Genomic DNA, 5,890 nt, shown 5'->3' with positions numbered 1-5,890 from the left:
CGCCCGTGTTTCATTTTCCTTGCGGTTCAAATCTGCTCCAGCGGATACCAGGCTCCGGCCGGGCACCTGCGTGAACTGAAGCTTCCGTCTTTATTAGAGAAGACTTGGGAGACGTGGGGGGAGCAGGATTACCGGGGCTGGGACGGGGAAGAGGAACTCGCGGGGTCCCGTCCACTCTGCTACGGAGCCCCCTTGTCCGGCTCCACGCGGCCGCGTCCCAGGGGACGACTCTGACGGGCGACCTGCTTCCCCTTCTCGGGCCCGTGGCCTCGGTCCCTCGCAGCCCAGACGTGGCCTTGACGGGGCGGGAGGCTCCGAGAGGGTCTGGGGGCGGCGCTTTGGGGGGGGGCGGTCAAGGGTCCTTGCTGGCTGCCGAGCAAGGGGACCGAGAGGAGCCCTGCACCTGCCCTCCCCGTTCCCACAGGCCACCCACGCGTCACCTGCGGGCTGAGCTCCATTAGGTGACTTTACTAACCCCCCAAGGGCCGCAAGGGCTCCCCTTCTGTCCTCTTTGGCCTGGTTGAACGCCGTCGGCAGACGTCGGATAAGCGCCCCTGGCCTGTGGCTTCCAGGGAGTGGGGCGTCTGAGTTAGGGTGGGGTCCCCATCCTGCCGCAGCCGTCAGTACGGTGGCCACCGGCTAGCCCAGCGCTCAGACTCCCCTGCCCCAGGGTCCCGGGCATGAGTAGCATGTGGGTGGTGCCCCCATCCCCTCGGCCTCCTGCCCTGAGCCAGGAGACACCCCAGCCCCCAAGAAGAGGATGGACCGCACAGCCAGGGGCTCACCTCAAGGGGCCCAGGTCCGCTGCAGTTTCCTACTGAGATTTCATTTTCTCATTTAAAAAATATGTATGTACTGACATCTTTTTGTTTCCTCCTCAATTTTACCTCCTTTGCTCCAAATGCAAATACTGGGACCATCCCCTTGAAGTCCTTTTAAAGATATTAAATTTGGGGGGCAGCCCGGGGGGCTCAGTGGCTGAACACCTGCCTTCGGCCCAGGGTGTGACCCAGGGTCCCGGGATCGAGTCCTGCCTCAAGCTCCCTGCACGGAGCCTACCTCTCCCTCTGCCTGTCTCTCTGCCTCGCTCTCTGTGTGTCTCATGGATAAATAAATAAAATATTAAAAAAATAAAGATAATTAAATTGTGAAGATATTTAAGTATCCAGAATCCTAGTGACGGGTTCAGACCACAGAAGTATACATTACAGAAAAGTGTAAAGCTCAAAAATATTATTAAACGTGTTCACGTGGCAAAGCTGGAAGCTGCAGGAGCGTCCAGGAAGGAAGGCCCCTAACCGAGTTAAGCAAGCCTGGGCCCTGGGACGTTTCCTTACTGTCCCTTTTCTGGGAATATTCTTAATGTGGTCGGGGCCGGGGGGGGGGGGGGATCCCTCAAGGGACTGGAGTCTATCTGGCTTCTTGTCCTTGGCCCCAGGGCGTCACAGCGGCCCCTCCCAGCCTCCCCGCTCCTCCATGTGGCCCTAAACTGAGAGCTCCACGCCACAGAGGGCGTTAGGGGTGGCCGACTGGTGGCAGGCAGGGGCCCACGGCCAGGTCCCGGGGGCCGACGTGGTGGAAGGACAGTGGGGGACGGGCCTCGAGCACAGGCCGTTGCACGGAAGGAGCTCATGTGTGCCCGGACTGACCAGATGCTTCCCGACAGGAAGCAGCACGAGGGGAAAGAAAAGCCTGGTCCGCGAACGGGGCCGCGGCAACCTCTGGGTCGGGCCGCAGACGGGGCGCGAGCCGAAACGGGGCGTCCCGAAGGAAGGCTGAGAGGGTCTGTTGGCCGGGCCCCTGCGCAACAGGGACAGGACACGTGGCACTGAAAGCCTTGTGTGGGGAGCTGGTTTGGGGTTCCCTTCCTGCCCCGTGGGAGGAGAACTGTGCCCCCCGCTTCATCTGCTCCAGGTCTCCGAGAGCATCACCCCTGCCCCTGGCTACTGTCTGCAAACCACGGTTTCATGTAGATTTTTCCCTAGTTTTTTTTTTTTTTCTTTTTTAAAGATTTTATGTATTTATTCATGAGAGACAGAGAGAGAGGCAGAGACCCAGGCAGAGGGAGAAGCAGGCTCCATGCAGGGAGCCCGACGCGAGACTCGATCCCAGGACCCGGGGGGTCACGCCCTGGGCTGAAGGCGGGCGCTCAACCGCTGAGCCCCCCGGGGGTCCCCAGATTTAATATTTAATCGCTTAATGTAACCAGTACGTTCCTGGGGGTGGGGGTGGGGCGGAAATGTATAAATCAAAGAGTTTTTCATTTTGTGAAATTGTTGCTTTTAAATAATAGAGGTTACATTCATCATAAAAAGTTAGAAGACAAAAAAAAAAGTTAGAAGACATAAGAAAAAAGGGAAAATCACTCCTGCAAATGTGAATGCACCTGGGTACGCAGAAGGCAAAGGGCTCTGCGGTCATGTTGTGGGGCGTCAGAATGGCGCCGCGCACGCCTCAGAAAGGCCTTTTCAGGTTCTCAAGATTTATTTTTATTTTGTGAAAGATTTTATTTATTTGAGGGAGTGCATGAGTTGGGGGCAGGGCAGAGGGAGAGGGGCCCGAGGACCCGAGCCGGGAGGGGAGCCTGGGGCGGCTCCACGCGGGGCTCGTCCAGGCCTCGAAGTCACGACCTGACCCAGTCGGATGCTCAACACTCAGCCCACCCGGTGCCCGGAAATGTCCTTTTTATTTTTTTGGAAATGTCATTTTTACAATTGCACGTGGAAGCACATGGAGAGAAAACCCAGCGCCAGTCGGTAGTGGATTTAAAATACTTCAGGATGGGACGCCCCGGGGGGCTCAGCAGTTGAGCGGCTGCCTTTGGCTCAGGGCGTGACCCCGGGGTCCCGGGATCGAGTCCCGTGTCAGGCTCCTTGCATGGAGCCTGCTTCTCCCTCTGCCTGTGTCTCTGCGTCTCTCTCTCTCTGTCTCTCATGAACAAATAAATAAAATCTGTAAAAAAATACATAAATGTGAAACACAAAGGACATCATTGTTTTCAGCCTCGTGCACCTCCTCTCACGACACTCGTGATCTATTTTTAAGATCGTGCCACATCAAACGCATTTTCTGTTATATAATTAATGTCGTGTCAAAACATTCTTTAAAACATTGTGTCTACCTACAGAATGGGAGAAGATATTTGCAAATAACATATCAGATAAAGGGCTAGTTTCCAAAATCTATAAAGAACTTATTAAACTCAACACCAAAGAAACAAACAATCCAATCATGAAATGGGCAAAAGACATGAAGAGAAATCTCACAGAGGAAGACATAGACATGGCCAACATGCACATGAGAAAATGCTCTGCATCACTGGCCATCAGGGAAATATAAATCAAAACCACGATGAGATACCACCTCACACCAGTGAGAATGGGGAAAATTAACAAGGCAGGAAACCACAAATGTTGGAGAGGATGTGGAGAAAAGGGAACCCTCTTACACTGTTGGTGGGAATGTGAACTGGTGCAGCCACTCTGGAAAACTGTGTGGAGGTTCCTCAAAGAATTAAAAATAGACCTGCCCTACGACCCAGCAATTGCACTGTTAGGGATTTACCCCGAAGATTCAGATGCAATGAAACGCCGGGGCACCTGCATCCCGATGTTTCTAGCAGCCAAGTCCACAATAGCCAAACTGTGGAAGGAGCCTCGGTGTCCATCGAAAGATGAATGGATAAAGAAGATGTGGTTTATGTATACAATGGAATATTACTCAGCCATTAGAAACAACAAATACCCACCATTTGCTTCAACGTGGATGGAACTGGAGGGTATTATGCTGAGTGAAGTAAGTCAATCGGAGAAGGACAAACAGTGTATGTTCTCACTCATTTGGGGAATATGAATAATAGTGAAGGGGAATATAAGGGAAGGGAGAAGAAATGTGTGGGAGATATCAGAAAGGGACACAGAACATAAAGACTCCTAACTCTGGGAAACGAACTAGGGGTGGTGGAAGGGGAGGAGGGCGGGGGGTGGGGGTGAATGGGTGACGGGCACGGAGGGGGACACTTGACGGGATGAGCACTGGGTGTTATTCTGTATGTTGGTAAATTGAACACCAATAAAAATTAATTTATAAAAAAAAAATAAATAAAACATTGTGTCTTAACACGTACGTACGACGCGCTGAGCGGATGTCACAAAGTGTAATGGGGTGTTGTTGGGTAATTTCCAATTTCTCGCAGTCATCCGTGGTCTTTCAGGGAACGATCTTGTATTGAAACTTGTCGCACAGGCGTCATTTCCCTGTGGGATCCGCCTCCACGGGGATTTCCAGATGGAAAAATATTCAAGCACCAGGGGGAGCTGGTCGCCCACAGGATCCCCGCAGGCAGGAGGCTTTTTTTTTTTTTTTTTAAGATTTTATTTATTCATGAGAGACCCAGAGAGAGGCAGAGACACAGGCAGAGGGAGAAGCAGGCTCCATGCGGGGAGCCTGATGTGGGACTCGATCCGGGACCCGGGGTCGTGCCCTGGGCCCAAGCAGCTCTCACCCGCTGAGCCCCCCAGGCGCCCCTTATTTCTTTTAAGGCAAGCATCAGAGCTCGAGCTGAGCTCACTCCCCTCCAACCCCTATCCCAGCGCTGCTCAGAGGCCCGGGTGCGCCGAGTATACCTGTGCCCGGGGTCGGAGACTCTGCGTGTCGAGGGGTGAAGTGGGTGGTGGGCGGACACGGAAGCCGGGACGTACCGAGGGGTGAACGGGTTTCCGTCCCGTGACTCATGGGGCAGGTGCTTCTGGCACATTCGTGTCTGTGCTCACCAGCCTCGTGGTTACCTTGACGACTGGCTGTGAGGACTCGATCAGACTCGATTCGGATGAAAGCGAGGGGCGCCCGGCCGGCTCCGTGGCTGGAGCGTGCAACGCCTGGTCTTGGGTTTGCGGGTTCGAGCCCCACATCGGGGTAGAGGTTGCTTAAAAATAAAAGCTTAATAAAAAAGTTAAGAAAAAAGAAAAAACGAAAGATATTGAACAACTGAGTTTCCTCGAGAGTGTCGAGCCCCCCGGCCATGGCGCTCCTACCGGCCAGTCCCCGCCAGAGATGGTGCTCCCGGGAGGGCCTCCCAGATTTCTGCTGCTCGCTGGGGGCTCGGGGCGTGACCCCAGGGTCCTGGGATGGAGCCCCACGGAGCCCCCTGCTCTGTCAGGTGGGGACTCTGCCTCTCCCTCTCCGTCCGCTCCAGCCACTCACGACGTGGAAGAGGCCGGGGGAGCCGAGGCCGCGGCACGTGCCGCCCATGCCCAGCCAACGCGGGCACTTGGTGTGTCTCAGGCCCACGAAATACAGCGCGGTCACCTTCGTGGCCCTGGTCTGCGGACGTGCGGGCCGCGGTCTTGCCTGGTCGCGTTGTCAGGGAGGCTCACGGGGGACCCTGCCCCGGGGCCTGCAGGGGAGCCACCCGAGATGGCTCGTGTGCTGGGAGTGCGGAGGAGGGGCCGGGGCTTTTTCGGGGTGACCCACGGGCGGTGCAGCATCGGGGGAAGCCGTCCTCGGGATCCTGCGTCACCTGGCTCCATGGCCCCTCACAACGTCGCTTCTCCCGGAGACTCGCTTCCTGCGGCCAGCCAGGGCAGCAGCCGTGGCCACCACAGCTGGCGCGGGGCTCCCGGGCGGAACGCGTGTGCAACGCTGGCGCCGTCCAGTCCTCGCCTGGGGCCACTTGGCTGCCGTGGCGTGGGCAGTGCCCACCGTGTCAAGACTGTCGGTCCACAGCACACACGCTCTCATCCAGCACACACGCGTGTCCTTCTGCACCGCCTGTGTACACACACACGTGTCCACGTGCACAATGCACACACGTGTATGCATATACGCAGACACGTGCACACACATGTACACACGTATACATATACATATACATATACACACATATACACAC

Source organism: Nyctereutes procyonoides, unplaced genomic scaffold, assembly GCF_905146905.1.
Source record: "Nyctereutes procyonoides isolate TBG_1078 unplaced genomic scaffold, NYPRO_anot_genome, whole genome shotgun sequence".
Classification (NCBI taxonomy): Eukaryota; Metazoa; Chordata; class Mammalia; order Carnivora; family Canidae; genus Nyctereutes; species Nyctereutes procyonoides.
The sequence above is the reverse complement of the archived record's forward strand: the minus strand, read 5'-3'. Positions refer to the sequence as shown.